The sequence below is a fragment of the Brienomyrus brachyistius genome, chromosome 11 (genome assembly GCF_023856365.1).
Source record: "Brienomyrus brachyistius isolate T26 chromosome 11, BBRACH_0.4, whole genome shotgun sequence".
NCBI classification, from domain to species: Eukaryota; Metazoa; Chordata; class Actinopteri; order Osteoglossiformes; family Mormyridae; genus Brienomyrus; species Brienomyrus brachyistius.
In genome coordinates this window covers 10,781,870-10,800,358 of record NC_064543.1, presented here as the reverse complement: position 1 = coordinate 10,800,358, position 18,489 = coordinate 10,781,870, and the positions used below count along the sequence as shown (strand labels likewise).

General features: G+C 41.1%; 1 protein-coding gene across 1 annotated transcript in view; it reads right to left on the bottom strand.

The window, feature by feature from the left end:
• The window catches only part of plekhg4 (pleckstrin homology domain containing, family G (with RhoGef domain) member 4), a 64,486-nt gene extending 47,096 nt beyond the window's left edge, over nucleotides 1-17,390 (bottom strand). The window contains exons 1-3 of the mRNA XM_049031542.1: nucleotides 17,217-17,390; nucleotides 12,138-12,174; nucleotides 9,730-9,835 (exon numbers count right to left, since the gene is read on the bottom strand). The gene's annotated coding sequence lies outside the window, so the exon portion shown is untranslated. The remainder of the gene's footprint in view (nucleotides 1-9,729; nucleotides 9,836-12,137; nucleotides 12,175-17,216) is intronic.
• Between the last annotated feature and the right edge of the window lie 1,099 nt (nucleotides 17,391-18,489).

Below are 18,489 nucleotides of genomic sequence, written 5' to 3'. Positions count from 1 at the left end.
GTCGGTTTATAGGCATCGACACATTGTCATGAGGATGAGTACCAGTACATGATTGCTGTATTGGACCTGATACCAATATGAGTACCAATACATGATTGCTGTATTGGACCCAATACCAATATTATCATTGATATCAACGCACCCCAAATTAAAACCACTGCTTTACTGCCCCAGCGGGGCAATCACCTGGAGCCAGGGGCTGCTGCCTCATAGCCAACGTGAAGGACAGAAGCAGCATGTCTTCAAAGCAGTCTAGGCAAGGATAACTCTGATGACAGCGCAGGTCCACTGCATCTTCATCAGTCACCACCAAGGCACAAGATAAAGGAAGAGAACCTCAAATTCAACCGGGCTGACAGAAACAGAAGGAACAACAAAAGCTGACCTTCTTTGTTGTGCTTCTCTGCACTGCTGTACAATAGGCAGAGAGGAAAGGCAAGCTGGGCGTTCAGACTGATTTGCAGACTAAATATCTTGTAATTACATTATGAAAGATTCTAAGCAGCCCTCCGGGAACACTTGCTGATAGCAGGTTTTATTGGATGAAAGCAAAGTCCGTCCGCTCAGTCAGAGAGAATTCCTCTCGGATAACGATGTGACATTTCTACCTCAGCCACTGTGATGTGTGCCTGGCCGTTTTCCACGTTCGGATCTAATGGATTTGCGAGATATGTAAGCTGAGGTCTAGAACAGGGCTGCTGCTCAAATTCAATTTGTTCACGTTTGTCAAACGCAGCCACAGCTGATGTCAGAATTATCTAGGACAAATCGTCTGCTAATGCAGCGAACAACAAAAGCCTTAAAAAATGACTGGCCTGAATTTAACACAAAGCACAAAGACCTAAACTGTGTGCACTTAAAATATTACTGTTAACAATACCATATGTTCCCTCTAATAAAGCTCTTTACTTCAATAACTCACAGCTGCTTTATGAATCGTAACTCAGAGATATTGTTTATAAATTGACAATGGCCACTAATTTGACCCTGCCCCCCCAACCCCGCCACATGTCACACCCAGGTTGATGCTCAGCCTCCCAGTTCAACCCACACATACCAGTCAGGTGGCATAAAGGTTCCAGGCACCAATATGGCTGAAAAAGGAACCCATTAAACAGTCAATATATAGCAGACGCCATGCTAACCCTACAATATATACAAATATACACCACATAAACCACACCTCAATTTTCATCTGTGAAGAGACTATAATGCAACAGAAATCAAAAAAGGAACTGGGACTCAGCTTTTGTGAAATGCCGGTGGAAATGCGCACCCAGCAACACGGCGATGGGCCTGCAGAAGCCTGGCGTGTAATACTCCCCTCTCAGAAAAGCAAACTGGAGGCCCAAGGTCAGGGCTGCCAGTTTGCAAGCCGACACCGGCCATATCCTTGTGGGAACACAGGCTGACCCTTCTCCCATCAATAGGTAACAAAAGTTAAATATTTGGTTTTCTCAAGGCTGGGCCTGTTCTGTGATGAGCCTTAAAAATGGCACTTTCTAGCAGACCTTTGATATTGTCCCTCTAAGGATTTTCTTGGATAAGGACTTTGGATGTCTAATGCCCATAAACCCAATGCAGCCCCCACCAGTTTACTCACTGCCCACAGTTAAAGACCGCTTTTAACTAAGGATGAATGATATGGGCATGACGTTAATATCGGCCGACAAAAGCTTTAAAAGCTCATTATGGGTATCGGCAGATATGAGCATTTCTGTCTATGAACCTGCCCAATAAGGTGACGCGTTTTCTGCGCGCACGCGATGGCGCTGAGTGTATCAGAGCCAGAAACAAGCCTCAACATGTCTACTTATGGACGTATTTTGAAGTACACTCAGCCCTCTCTATCCACTGTAGGCCCATTCCACACAAAATGGTTTTGAATTGAAAAATATAAAATGATTTCTTTTGGGTCAAGAAGTTTTTTTTCTGTTAGCCCTGATGCTCAAAGCTTCAGAAAAATAGAGTATAACTGTCTGCGGCATTGCTGTGCAGCCTCACTGGCTGCTGAAACTGACTAGCTCTATCATGACGGTTAATTAAAAAAAAAAAAAAAAAAAAACAATGAATTTCAATTAAAGTCAATTTATTTTGCCAAAACCTTATCATTTACAGTTATTCTCATAGATGCATGTATAAACTCTAAAAAAATAACATTTTGAAAGTCTCAAGACTAAGATCCAGAAAACGGAGGAAAAAAATGTACAAATGTGGTGTGACCACTGAAAAAACTCAGTTTGTTCATATCTAGTTTTTAAAGTTAGAATATAGTTAAACAAAGTTTGAAAGAAGCTGATGCCAAAAGCTTCCATCATTCCTATCAGCCCTCTCTATCCACTGTATCAGCCCTCTCTATCCACTGTATCAGCCCTCTCTCCACTGTATCAGCCCTCTCTATCCACTGTACCAGCCCTCTCTATCCACTGTACCAGCCCTCTCTATCCACTGTATCAGCCCTCTCTATCCACTGTATCAGCCCTCTCTCCACTGTATCAGCCCTCTCTATCCACTGTACCAGCCCTCTCTATCCACTGTACCAGCCCTCTCTATCCACTGTATCAGCCCTCTCTATCTGTGTTCCAGTTCGCATTCTGGAAATATTCTGGGGAAAAATAAATCCCAACATTTTTTTCTCTACTTAATTATAATACATTCTATATGTACTTCTATTTTAAATATTCTATGTTTTACTGTGTTTCTTTCTTAAAACATTAAAGAAAAACAATCGAAGTGTTGAAAAAAAGGAAATGTTATTTGCTGACATTTAGTTTGTAGTTGGGGCGGCATGGTGGTGCAGTGGTTAGCACTGTTGCCTCACACCTCTGAGACCCGGGTTCGAGTCTCCACCTGGGTCACATGTGTGCGGAGTTTGCATGTTCTCCCCATGTCGTCGTGGGGTTTCCTCCGGGTACTCCGGTTTCCCCCCACAGTCCAAAAAAAACATGCTGAGGCTAATTGGAGTCGCTAAATTGCCCATAGGTGTGCATGTGTGAGTGAATGGTGTGTGAGTGTGCCCTGCGATGGGCTGGCCCCCCATCCTGGGTTGTTCCCTGCCTCGTGCCCATTGCTTCCGGGATAGGCTCCGGACCCCCCCGCGACCCAATAGGATAAGCGGTTTGGAAAATGGATGGATGGATGGATAGTTTGTAGTTAGTGTACAGACATGCATCTGCATTTGGGACTAGGACCATCGGACGCAAGTCAATTTGGGCGTATCTCGATAGTTATAGGGAAGAGGTAAGGAAATAAGTACAGTACTGTAATATATATAGTGCTCTACAGAAAACAATAGTTTTATAATAAAAAGCATTACCCACTAACTTTGTTCTAGGTTCACTTTCAGGCGTATCTCGATGCAAGGCTGTACAGTGTAACAACTAGTTACACTGCACTTACACTGTAATAGGCATTGTAAGTTATTCAGAGATGATTTAAGGAATACGGGAGGATGTGCATAGATTATACACAAATACTACACCATTGTATATAAGGGACTTGAGCATCCGAGATGCCATGCATACAGCGGGCCGACTGTCTGAAACATAGCAAAACTTATTTGCAACACACATGTAACATCACCATTTGAAAAGGTTACTTTAATGTTACTTAAACCTTCTTTTATTTTGTGTAATAGACAGCTCACTGTCACTGGGATGTTACAGTGGTGTTTATGGCTCACCAAAAGTGGCATATGGAGCTTAGCTTTGCCGTTGCTGTTTTACTTAAAAATAAAATGCTGCACTGGTATATAATCTACATCTAGTTCAAACTGAAATAATTTCCTTATTTTTGAAAACTTCATGACTTTTCATTTCCAAAATTATACATTTATGGTAGAATCAAATGTTTTAGGTCTCTTGTTTTCTGCCATTACAATTAGAGTAATAGGTTATTTCTAGTGCAAGACAGACTTGGTGTTGTTCTCTTCAAGCAAAACTGAAAAAATGCGTATATACCGGAATTGGCATTGCCTAAAAAGAGTCTGAAAATATCGGCAAAAACCCAACATTGTGCATCCCTGCCTTTAACATCCATTCAACACCCAGATAAGCTCTCACTACAGGCTTTTGTCTACCCAATTTAAACTTGGAATTTAGGTATTTTACACCAGTACTTTATTTAGCATATTTAATAAATGTGAAGGACTGCAAAAATTGCATCACTAATATCATGGATGGACTGGTGCTTCTTTTTTGCCAAGGGGTCAAAGGTCACAGCATGTCCAACTGACCGTGATGCCCTCATGGGCATTTAGTCCTCTGCAGTGCCAGCCAACACCACTTGCAACGTAACCAATTGTCAGGGTTGGCAATTGTGATTGCCCTAAACTTACCATGTTTTGCAACTGGACACATTTCCACATGTTCCAGATAGCAAGCCTTTATCAGTCATTTCACTCACTAGACCATGGCTATATGTAGAACTGATGTATGTTATATGAAAAACAGTATTGGGACACACCTCTCAATCATTGAATTCAGGAGTTTCATTCAGACCCATTGCCACAGGTGTGTAAAATCAAGCCTCTAATCATGCAGTTACAAGTTTACAAACAATTGTGAAAGAATGGAGTTGTTTTGAAGCTCAGTGAATTCAAGCAGGGTACTGTCATAGGTTCCCACCTATGTCAGTTTGTGAAATTTCTTCCCTACTAGATATTCCACAGTCAATTTTAAGTGTTATTATTGCAAAGTTGAAGTGATTAAGACTTCACTAAACTAAGCTATGAAGTGTCAGACTACAAAAAGCAAGAGAGGGGACTTGCCAAGTGATGAAGCACATAATGTGCAAAGTCCATCCATCCATTCATTATCCTGACTGCTTAATCCCTACTGGGGTTGCAAAGTCGCCAACGCTCTGTTGACTCAATGCATGGCCAAGCAGCTGCATGAAAGCTTCACATCACTAAGCGCAATGTCAAGTGTTGAATGGAGTGGTGTTCTGTACAGTGACAAATCACATATCTCTGTCTGGTAGTATGATGGACAACTCTGGCTTGGGTGGATACTAGGACAACATTTGCTACCTGACTGCATTATGCCAACTGTACAGTTTGGTGGTGTGACTTGCAAATATGCCTTTTTTTTTTTAAACCATCATCCTATATTACATGAAACACCCGGAGAGAGAGAGTGTGTGTGTGTGTGTGTGTGTGTGTGTGTGTGTGTGAGTGTGTGAGAGAGAGAGAGAAAGAGAGCGAGTACAAGACAAGGCACTTTCCCATAGCAGGAACTTCCTGGAACTAGGAAGTTCTGTTGTGTTCCCACTGATAGACCTCAGTCCAATTCTAGGTCCTCAGAGGTACTCCTGGGGAGGCGCTTACAGCAATATCTTACTGATTTGGTTGACCACAGGCACCGACACTAGCTTGGAACTTATGCAGAAGTACAGGGAAAAGACAGAACTAGCAGTGCCAAAATTGAGCAGATGGAATTGTTTTTGTATCTCGATTTGTTCAATTACCCATCAGAAAATTCGATTAGTGTTGAAATTTGCCAGTGCTTATTAGTGGAATAATATTTTTTATTCTGTGAAAAATGAAAGATCCATCTGCTGGACAGATTTAACAATGAAAGATAAACTAAATATGAATAAAAGGCTGTTTCCCATTATTATTGCGATCGATGCACCCAGGAACTAACACATAACTAACAAAAAACCTTGTTAGTCATCCATTGTTTTGGGGTAGCGGTGTAGTTTCGTGTGAAGTTTTATCTATGAGCTTTTTGCATCTCCCATGCTTGTTTAGCAACCCAGTTCCTGTTGTGCAGTGGGAAAGCAACACACAAAGTGGCCAGGAGCTACAAGAGATTTAAACCAATATGAACAAAATATAGTAGTCAGCTGGGAGTGGGTTAAACCAGTCAGTGACTAATAACACATGATGCTCAAATCCATCATGGCTTTCAGAGATTCCTTTAATCCTACCAACACTGCTAGTTGGGAGGCCATAGAAGCAGGAAAGATCTTTGGGAAAAGTACAGTCATTTACTCAATTGTATCCAATTCTAAATGTGTAACCGCCTTCAAGAAAAAGTACAGCTTTCATTCCAAACACTCACGATGAGCTTGATCCAAGTATAAGACCAAGGGAGGTCAAAATGGTCATAGATCAGCTGTGACTGACAGAAAATACTTGAGGTGGCTGAGCTGGATCCAAAGGAACAAAGGAAAAATAACTAACTAAGTATGTCTTCCAGTATAGCATCAGAACATCCTGGCTAGTGTAAGGCAAACTTAGTAACTTGGGATGACCTTGAATCAGCTTAATCATTCAGCTGATAAAGGTTAAGAGCAATCAAAGTCTTGCAGACAGAACTACTGACATTAACGATAAAAGGGTATAATGCTATTTATCAACCTGGCTGCAAGCTAAATAAGCTTTGTAAATAACACTAGGAAAAGGTGAGCAAATAAATAACTAAAGAGATCATCCATGGCTAATCACAGTCATTTTAAAGGATTAATGTCTACTAAAAAGATCACTACATAATCATCAATCCACATCCTGTACCAAACTACAGATGTTGTTAAAAATGCCCCTTCGTGAATAACCATGGTCATCACAAGTTAAGATTTACAGAGCTTTGTATGATACCACGTGTCCATGTCAGGCTTACCTGGTTTTGTTTTGAAGATAAACGCAAGAAGCGACTCACAGTGTTATCCTAAAGCGCAATTCCAGAATCACAAAGTCCATGCGACAAAGGTTTGTAAAGAAAAAGTGCAATGCTCCCTAATTGATAATAACAGTCCTTGAGGAGCACTCAAATTCACTTTTAACGGAAGCTTCTGTTAAATGATTGCATTGTATTACAGAAACTAATTACCACACCCAGCGATAGTCATGATTATTGCCATAATATGGTACCGAGATACAGATTCAAATTACACCGAATGCTTCCCATACAGACAGCAACACAATAAAGACGAAAGCTAATTTCAAAAGGCACCAACTGTTACTTCTTCTGTTTGGAATGAGGAAGAATAAGTCGCACTTGACACCCTGAACTGACTACCAGGCTTTACTACCGTGAAAACAATTTGTCACCTGAGAAGACAACGTCAACTGTAGCAGGACACCTCATCAAACCTCACCTGATTGGGAGGGACAAGCAGGTGAATGAGCATATGGGTTGACAAAAAAGCATCATGTGCGGATCAGTAAGTTCCCACAACCCTCAGGTACGAAGAATGGCTTCAAAGTCCACAATGAATGAATGTTCTGTAGTGTTTCAGCAGTACCACGGTTCTTACAGCTCGCAGAATGCAGCACACATCTGAGGACTGAACTTTGACCTCTCAGTCATAAATCTAGTGCCTCTATAGCTTGCACTCTTCATTAATCCTTCGGTCGTCTCTAAACCGTCATAGACAGTACCCTCATACACAGCTTGGCTATTTCGTGATAACTGTTCCAAATGTAAATGCTTTGCTTTGTATGAAAATGGAAAGATGTTCAGTAGAGAAACGTCTCAAAAGGCCAGAGTGTTTTAAAGACACATCAAAGAGGCCATGTTTTCATGAATAAGGTGCCGGCTTCCTTGAATCACATGGGAAACCATGTTGGACTCATAGCTGCATGGCTTCAGTCAGCCTGCTAGGTACATGGAGAATATAATTACTTCCATACCAATTTAAAATGTTCCAAAAAATTGCGCTGAGACAGCGTGGCTGTTTTTAAGTGCTACTGCATGTCACTTGGTGTCACGATGACACTGCAGAATCACGCGTGCAGCTGAGATTCGTGCTGAATGTGCTTACGTTCTTCCTGCCTGTACCCTTCTAGGGAACATTGTACCTAGAGGCCATGGTAAAATGCTGACCAAAGCTGCACGTGTCACTTGGACAGGCCTGAGGCTCACTAGGGAGGAAAACCAACTTTCCATGCTGAAGGAGCCCACCCCATGTCAATACAGTCATCCCAAGGCCTACAAGGCATCCACAGTACATCTCATTATATACGGCATAATGAAGCACAGAACTTTTCCTAGCTGAATATGCCCAATTTCACTAAAGTATCTCTTTCATACTGTACAGGGTCAGCAAAAACCTGCCTGCATTTTACAGATGTGTTCACATCACACATCAAACACAATTTAGTGTGATACAGCCCATCGAAAATCTTTAAGCCATACTGTATAAATCATCCCCAAACGCTTTTAATAGCACTTTAAAGATCCAGCAGGGAAATGGACATTTCTCATCTCATGACAGAAAAAGGTCTGATCTGTGCGGATATATATATAACTGTCAGGAAAGGAAATCTGACTGGCTGTCTTTGAGATCCATCTCTATGCTGAAGACAGCCATGCCTGTCCTGTAAACAATGCAGAGCGTGACATAACTCACTTATGACATATGGCACCTCTAAAATACACCCTGCACGTACAAAGACATAGTAAAATGCTATTTTTATAATTCCAAAGTGGAACCACACCATCAGTTTGTGATTTTGGAATGCCTCGCTGGGTATTCCCATCTATAGATGCTGCTGAATTGTGTCCCAGAAGTATTTTAATGTTTTGTCTTGTATCAGAGATGAGCATCTTATTTTAAATCATTCATCATAGTCAAATTGACTGCTGATTTTAGTACTCATCAGTAGTATTGGAGAGGGTGAGCAAATATTAAACCATTTAACTACAGAAATATCTTTCCAAAATGCTCCCACTCTTGGCCAGTATGAGAAAGGCACTTCTGGCAAACTTAATATCCATTTTTATTTCCATTATTATTCTACTCACACTGCTACCCTGCACTGGATAAGGAGTATAAAAGGGGGGGGGGTGAATAAACCTTTCCAACATTGCACCTGGGACTGTTACATCTTCTCAGATTAACTCATTTCTTCCATGTCAGGTTTGTGATCTCAGGAGACGCGCCACGCGTCATCCACACGTGCGAGAACTCGCTCACCTGGAATCCTGGAGCTGGAATTCCCAAAGGGCGTGAGCCTGCATCACATGCTTCTAACCTCCTCACAAACATGCCTGGCCAGCCTGACCGCGAGCTCAGAGAGGGCCTTGCCAGAAGATGGCCAGCATTGGCAAAATGACTGAGATGGGTTGGGGCCATAACCCTTCCCTGTATAACTGGCCGGACACCACAATGACGGAGCGACACCAGAGAGTTGGCCAATGGCAATAAAGTCAAGGTCACAAAATCTTATTTCTTTACTACTGTTTTTATCAGCGTTACAGTGTCTGTATGTGTGCGCAAGCATGTATAAAGGTTAATTACCTAAATAAGAGACAAAGCATTTCATGATCTCCTTGCTGTTACACACCCATGTCTGAATGCCACACCGGAGCAGAAATTACACGCTGAACCAGATCAATATGCCTTCTTGCTCAAGAAACTTTTGAAAAAGTTTAACTGACTTAATGACTGGGGTAATAAACTCAGGCTTTGTGTTCGTTCCATTCAGGCTTCCTAATTAAAGTAAATGTTAATAGACTACAAACATAAATACACTCTGGACTACAAGAAAGCCCCAATTAAATTGTTGTTGATTTTCACACTTTACATTCAACCGTAACACAGAGCAGATCTTACAATGATTGCATGGAAATTACCACAACTTCTGAAAAACAAGACATTACATTATGTTGTTATTGCATTTCTAATCAAAAAGTTTAGCTGTCCCAAGCCGGAGATGGGGCGTCATTCGACACCCCAAATCCAGGTCGTCCTGACTGAATGCCAGAGACAGGTGACACTTACCCCAGGGTGAACTCCTGCCCATCCACTGCTGTTCGGAAAGAGCCTGGAGCGGATCCGTCTGGAGTTACAGAGCGTGACACGAACCGTAGCCCCGGTGCAGTGGGACCTTGCAAAGAGACAGTGGCGTGGGATTCGTTTGGCACAGTGGCTCCCTGAGAGTTACGAACCGGACAGCACGCCACAAAGGCTCCTCCCCCTTCCCTCCTCCTTTCGAAACAACCCCCTCCCCCTTTGCCTGCCCCAGCATGTGAGCTCATATATCTGATTGCGCACGGATGAGGCAGACAGCTGGAGGAGACCACCAGTGACTGGGAACGGCAATTTGCTCTGGTATTGTGGCCAACAGTTAGCCGCGCTTAAATCCATACACAGTCTTCGGACAATAGTGGAGAGCGAGAGGCCAGATGACGTTCAATCCTTTAATGTAACTGCCTTTAAAGACTACGGCCGGAAAACCTTGAATGTGGTATCACAGAAATTTTTATTTCAAAGGCATAACCAATATGATTTCCCCATATTGCTGTCCAGACAACATTTCTACACCAAAGTATTGAAACCAAGTTATCTAAACGTACAATACTAAATATGCATTACTAGCCAAAGATCACAATAAATCCACATGCAAATATTAAGCACCCTTCAAAAGCACAAGTTTGGTTATTTTGTTAATTAGCTAAATGATTTTAATGTCTAATGGTTATAATATAATTGCATAAATGTTAAGCTACATTAAACTTCAAATAATTTACAACGAACAAACAAAAGCTGTGCTTAAAAAAGGTAGCATGGTGGTTCATGTTAAATTTCATACCCAGATGTCATTTTTAATGAAGACTGCAATTCAGAATTACTTTTATTTTAAACTAAAAAAAATCCCAAACAACAAAAATGTAAAAAAACTAAGGAATAAAAACTAAAAAAAAAGCATATTCATCTTTTTATTTGAGTAAAAGCAACAGGATCTGACACTGAGGCTCAGGCAGAAGTCTAGCAGTACCCTGCTATGGCAGAAGGGTGTGCATTTCACTGTGCTTCACAGCGGCATAACAAGCCCACAACTGCAGGTGACCCCAAACGGCAGATTTTAGGTCAGCCGTGCTTATGTTTGGTTTGTAAAAGCTGAAACATCCTGGGGGGTGAAGTGCTTTAAGACCACCTTCAGTCTGCACAACAATCAGCAGAAACACTTAAAGAGAAGCTAACTAAAGTACAGAGTCTTTACAATTACCTATGAAACCCTTATATCACACCATGTGCATGATGGGACGTAAGAACTACTTAGGCAACATTTTTAGTTTTGACCCTGTAATGAGCTTTCAGGAGAGAGAAATCATGTATGCCCCAGGAAGCCCCCACTGCTTTATGGGAGTCATGTCCATTTACATTAAGCATTTAGAAGAGAACCTCTCTTTCACTAAACACACAAGCCTGTTCCATCTATAATATGCAGACTCCAGTAGAGATAGATGGATTTCACACACCCCCCCCCACACACACACACAGTTCAGATTCCTCCACATAACTAATGAAACAAATAAATAAAAGTCTAATTTGTCTGACAAAATTAAGTACCTAAATAAAAATGAATAGCAAGCATGGTAATGATATTGCATTGGGTTGGACTGCAGCGAGAATGGAGCACAACATAATTGAAGACTGAGACTTCAGCCTTGAACGTGATGCCAAGGATGCCATGACATGAATGGCCCTGCCTCATTAATGACCATCTTCAGAAGTGGACTGGAAACACCACACCTAATGAACAAGACATCAGCAGACCAAGAGCACTACTGTGAGACAAAAGCACCAGCCGTCTGATGTCTCTTTGGGGACAAAGGCAAAACTGAGACCAGAACGCACTCAGAGGTCATTAATACCTATTAATATTTAGCAATTCTTTTTAGCCTTTACCAAAAGGTCAAAGAAGCTGGGTCGCAGGGTCCATGCTGAATAAAAGAAAGAGAAAATGTCATCCTAAAATCCACTAATTAACTCAGCACACCAGAAGAATTACCCTCTTGAGGTCAAGTTCAGGTTCATGAACGGTCTATATGAAAGCATAAGAAAGCTTTTTCAAGACTACAGAGAGGCACCCAACATCAGCATCCAATTAACACTAAAGAAGAAAACTGCTGCTTGCCAATGGAGAGTATATATAGAATATGGAATAAAAGGACCCAAAGCAAAAACTCAACTGAGGACCAGTTTAACCAGATGCAGATAGAATACTTCTTTTAAAAAGGATTCCATTCGCAATATTGAAACACAGTCTTTAGATATGTGGAAGTCTATACCAGACAAAAATTTAATCAACTATTAAAAATCCAGACAAATGCCCTCATAAGTTTATAATTCCATCCTTATCTCATATGCCGCAAGACATTTTATGACGTGTTTTCCAAGCTTACCTGTTCCTTAAGACCTCAGCATTCAGCGACGTCTCATCTAAGGATAAATACAAATGAAGAGTTGTGTTTGAATGACAAGTGGGAGTTAGAAGAGACAAGCAGCTCATTGCTATTGCCTGCTAGGCAAGGCGGCTCTCAAACACACATTCTTATGCAACCAAGTTAACGACAAAAGCACTAAAAAGGTGTGACTCACACCGACTGCACAGCAAGTCTGGGTATGCAAGGCCAAAACGCTTCTGATCTCAGGTTGTATTTGTAATATTTGTGTTTCATTGTGAGGTAGTAAGACATAGTTACCATCTATAAAACCTTCAGATGCTGGTCATGTCATATTTATTGACAGAATGCTTGGTGGTGTACGAGTAGGGGTGTAATGATCTACTCAGCCCACAAGGCGAGACGAGATACTGGGTTCACGAGAACGAGGTAAGATTAACAATATTTTAAGGAAAACTTCAAAGAGGAAATATATTACTGGAAAGCAGCCTTTTATTTCATTAATTTGAAAGACAAAACATGCTAAACAATGCAGATGTATGGTGAAATGTGTTAAATAATCACCATCATCATATGCAGTAAAGAACAGAACAAATATCTAGCACCATAAAATATTTCACCACAAACTTACAACAGGCTTCTCTCGTATTTGACTACTTAATTTAACATAAAATAGAATATTAATAAAACAATATAAACAACAAACATAAAACATTTTTTAATGTTTTCTTTACTGGTGCAGTGGACTTAAGTAAAGAGCTATGATGGTGCTGCAAATGGCTTTGCATAGTAGTAGCGTTAGCTGCTGTGCATGGCATTATTTTCCTACAAGGCTTACAGATGGTTCGTGTTTTGTCTGTCACCCTTCTGCCATTTATATTTTCCACCGGGTACCCAAAATGCTGCCACACGAAAGATTTAAAAATGTCTGGGGCATCTACTATGGTAATTTCGTCAGACGCCGACATGCTTACAGCAACTGATTTGCAGCGCCTTCGCGAGACCAATTTTCACTCGTGACACGAGATCTCGTTACACCCCTATGTACGAGTAAAGACTGGTGGCTAAGAGCGACATCCATTTATGGGAGTTGGGGGGAAAAAGGAAAGGCCTGGATTTCAGACTGCACATGTCAGACACTTCCTGGCAGAGCTGTGCAAGTCACGCATCTGTGCTTCCTGAGTAGGACAGTGCCCATGGGGTCTACTGCTCAGGATGTATAGAGTGCTCCCCTTAAGCATGTGCGCCACACTCATTCTACATCAGTCCATGGCTTCTCTACCAACATGGCCTGTGTGTGTTCCACTGCTGACAGTACACCAAGAAAAAAAAAAGTGCCACCCTATTTGTCACATGACTGCTGCTTACGCACTCACTGACTCCACCCCTCCAGGGTAACGTTCTACAATGGTTGTGCAATATGCAGCTGAAAAATAAACATTTAACACAAAGTAACAATAAGAGTATGCCTAAGGACACTGATGAAGCTTGTCACTTAATAAACTGGGAATTCTTTAAACACAGAAACATGTCTGAGAAGGCAATAAAACAATAGTCGTGGTGTCACACTGTAGACTGAAGGTCTTGTTCGCATCCTGATATCTGGAGTATCCAGTGGTTAATCACATTCAAGTAGAAAAAATTATCACCTAAAAAAATTCTGCTCTATGTGACACCTCAATTCACCCAGTACTGTACAGTACTGTCAATGGACAGAACAGTGACCTTATCATCCATCCATCCATTTTCCAAACTGCTTATCCTACTGGGTCGTGGGGGGTCCGGAGCATATCCTGGAAGCAATGGGCACGAGGCAGGGAACAACCCAGGATGGGGGGCTAGCCCATCGCAGGGCACACTCACACACCATTCACTCACACATGCACACCTACGGGCAATTTAGCAAGCCCAATTAGCCTCAGCATGTTTTCGGACAGTGGGGGGAAACCGGAGTACCCGGAGGAAACCTCACGACGACTTGGGGAGAACATGCAAACTCTACACACATGTGACCCAGGCGGAGACTCAAACCCGGGTCTCTACTCATACTGGCAGACATGCAGGGCTTGTGGTTTTCTCCACAGCAAGTAAACACATAAAAATCAATTTATTCAATGCATTTTCTTCAGATGTATTTAATAGAAGTATTTAAAAAAGTGTCACCTGCACTAAACTCAGATATCACGTCAAACTGCCTATTGGAGTGTATTAACCAAAGGAACACAAGTTTAATCCTTCTTTTATTGCTAATTTAGTCCCTCGGCATCCTTGCCCACCCTGAACATCCATTTAATACTGAAGAGGTTGGCATTAACTTGATACCGTGTGCAGTACCCAGCTGAATCAAAATACTTGCCCCTAGAGTGCCAATCCTTCAACTTCCTGGGAGACAAAATAAGGACTGTAACTGTTGGGTTGGGAGGTTTCTGGGCTCCCACTACTGGTGTGCTTTTGTCAGATGTTGAAGGCTTGTAATCTGACACTCCTACAGTCTTTCATTTGTGCCACATACAAGGATTACTCCCATGTGATATCTGGTTGTACTTCAGCAATTATTTTAATTTAAAGTGAGTTAATCCTCCAGTGAAGACAGAAAGTCCGGTGAAAGATAGAGAGGACAGTCCATGGCTTAAAGAACCAAACCATGCAGAGAAAAAACTCAGAGAAATTATAAAGATAAAAAAAGCCTTCTGCAGCAATGTGTGTTTGGGTTCCGCATCATTCAAAATACATACTGGCTTAACTCAGATTTACTACATCATAGTAGGACAACAAAATGCTTATAGCATAAAAGACTGTGAAAACATGTTTACCTACAAACAAAGGTCAGCACTTAATCTAACAAGAAACATGCAAGCAATGCACTCATACAGGTGCACTTGCAAGTTTTTCAGTGAAAAGTGTTTTACAATAGCTGGTGATTCATCAACAGAACTGCTATCAAACCTTGGCACAAGTAAATCTGTTTCAAAATATGAGACGGATACAATGTTATTACTAAAATCCCCTGTTCCTCTACAAGCCATGTCAAGAAGAAGTCAGTGGTGCCAAAGCCTTTATACCTGGAGTTACTGTGAAGGCATAGTTAACACACAGGAAATTCAGGGAACTCTGTCCCACTGCCAATTTCCACTATCCATTCCAAAGCTCACAAGTGACCAGAAACAATCACATTGAAAATGTAGGCAAATTATACTACCAGTAGCATTATACTTAGCTGCAAGCAGATAACTAGATGTGTCTTTTGCGCAGCAGTGCAATAACAATAACAATCTTTTCAAAATCATAAAACAAGAAAATGTCCTTTAACACAATGAAATACTTAAGTACAAGTTTTATACAAGTATTGTACTCGAGAATGACTAATTGTCTTATTAGTATGAGTGAATAGAAAACGTTTAACAGTCTGTTTGTCTCATTTTAAATACACATGAATTGAACATGCACAGAAATCTTAGGCTAAGATACATTTGTGCCTTTCATTCTCAGGCCTCACATATAGCAACAATCATCAATGTAAAACACCTGAATCCTCCACAAGTATTCCTGTATAATACTATTAATGATCATTACATTTTTAATGGGCAATCTTACCATTATGCAACCCATGTTTTCCTTTAGGGAAAAAATTATATGCCAAATACTAGAATTGGATATAGGGGCCCACCCTGCACTCTCCAAGTGTACAATGCACTTAAACTATTCATTTTCCCTTTGCTGTGGAGTGTGAAATTCACTGCAGTTCACAAAGTGCGAGGGATTACATTCAGCCACCACTCGCTGGAAAGACTCTTTATGCTCGTGTCATTACTTCACCCGTCTATTCATATTTCAAAGGAGGAGGAGAGGGGTGGAAAAATAATCCTGATCACTGGTCTTGATTTGGAACGTCTAACTTTTCTTGCTTTATCTTACAGGAAAAGATTCTGACGAAAGAGATAACTTGTTTATCTGTGCATGGGAATACAGAGATAGAGCCAAAATGTTTCAATACACAAACAGAAAGATACCTCGTATTTACTGCATGTACATTATTATAAATAACTAATCCATTTCCTTTAGAGATTGACAAACCTGCTGCACAGCAAATGAACATGGTGCCTTTAAAATGAAATTAATGTTTAAGGTACACTGCTATGGTATTTGTGGCTCACCAAACACGGAAATTAAGCAGTATAATTTACGATGTTTTCTAACATAATCATCATAAATGTGATGAAGCTCTGGAAGTACTCGTTTAATTTTAAATATGTTTACATCTCGAGGGGTTGAACCGCACAAAGTAACACCAACCTAAGTCAATGTGTTATTTAATCCGTAAAAGTTTTATTTCGGTGGTTGACTAGGCTGTCGGATTATTTAGGAAGTAACCCGGAGAACTGGTTCTATGTAAGCCTACTCTGAAGTAAAAAAGTAAGAAGTAAAAAAAGAAGAAAATAAAATGCTACTATTTCAGGGATACCTAACTAAACAGAGCTTAAGGGACCTCATTAGCAGATATCCCACGTCTCCCGGAAGTCTCCCATAAACTGATAGTAGCTCATTGACACCCGCAGATGCGCAATGTCCCTGGAATCTGTCCTTTCGTTATTCAACGGCTGTCAAAGTTTGCTGCAATCCTGTACCGCCAAGTCGGAAAACATACTACTGGCAAGTCGTCACCCCGCAGCCAGTGCCAGGCTTAGGCAGTATCTAACTTTAATACCGTCATACCGTATACACGTTACACCGCAGTATACTGTATTCTGATCGAATTTTAAAAAGCAACGATATTCTGATATTTCACGATAAAATATGTCGGGGTGGGGTTGGGGTATTGCCATAATGCCGCCAAAGCCTGACCTGCACACTTCTCCCTACTGTCCCTTATCCACCGCCCAAAAATCTGTATGTCTAAGGTGGGATGTCTCAATTGCTGTACATGTTCGTAACGCTACCGTTAAATAACGTTTTACACTAGCGATTAGTACCTAATTTTCTTACTTACATTTAATATTATTACAACAAATTACTGACTATGTATATATAAATAAAATGCCTTAGCTATATTGTTAAAGTTACACTAACAGTTTTACTTACTGTTAAAGTCGATGAAGCCAGAAATGCCACGTCGCCTTTACCGCTCTTCCATTCTAACCGATGATTGGCTTTCAAGTTTTCGTTTGAACAAGTCAACTGACTCTTTGCGAATAATCCAATTAGGGCCAAGTGATCTTGTGCCGAGTTCTATAATTTCTAGATGCTTTAACCCTCGTAAAACATATTAAGACAAGTATAGTTAAACTAGTTTAGCAGTTCACAAAGTGCGAGGGTTATATCGGTTGCTGGCGTGGGGCAGCATGGTGGTGCAGTGGTTAGCACTGTTGCCTCACACCTCTGGGACCGGGGTTCGAGTCTCCGCCTAGGTCACATGTGTGCGGAGTTTGCATGTTCTCCCCATGTCGTCGTGGGATTTCCCTCCACAATTGGAGTTACTAAATTGCCCATAGGTGCGCGGTGTGTGAAGGTGCCCTGGGTTGTTCCCTACCTCGTGCCCAGCGACCCAGTAGGATAAGCGGTTTGGAAAATGGATGATTGTTGGCGTTAATTGTTCGCCTGTTTTTGTAGGCTGTGGCTGCAAAAGGGGATTCGGTGTTGGACGAAAATATGTACAAAATATTTACTGATAACACCTTTAATGCTTCTTGCGCGGCGCAATAATTCATATATTCGTAAATGTATGGTTGACAAATGCCAGTGTGACCTTGACACCTGACGAGAAGCACATTACTTTTGCATGATATTTCCACCTCCACCCACTATAGCTATAATTTATACTGGTCAGCTGCGCTGTCGAACATTACGTAATATATTTAACTCAGTTCCTAGAAGGATGTAGTACAATTAAATGATTTGTTGTTACGAAAACCATTGCACTTCGTTATCAGCTTTGTAGAAATCAAGGTCCTTTTATATGCATTTCATTTTATAGTCTTGAAAACGTGATGCAGTCAGTAAATTAATACTAAAATCAAGCCTGTTGTCTTAAAGATAGTGAGTTAAAGCACTGTCCTTCCACCCCGTTTCCAGCCATTTACCCAGTATAGGCTCGCGGGGGATATATATTTTTATTTCACCTAATCTGGGAAAAGTTAAGAAACTACTTTACCAGAAAACATGTTTGGGATAAACATCGATTATCTTAATGGTACGCTATTTTATGGGAGCTGGGCTATGCAAACGATATATTGCCTTATCGTAGTATAGGGTTATTATACCTTTACAAGAAATTCAAATTTTACTCATTTTGAATATTGATGACACAGTTGGCATACGGAAACTGGCATGTGGCACCACACTCTGGACAGAGGGC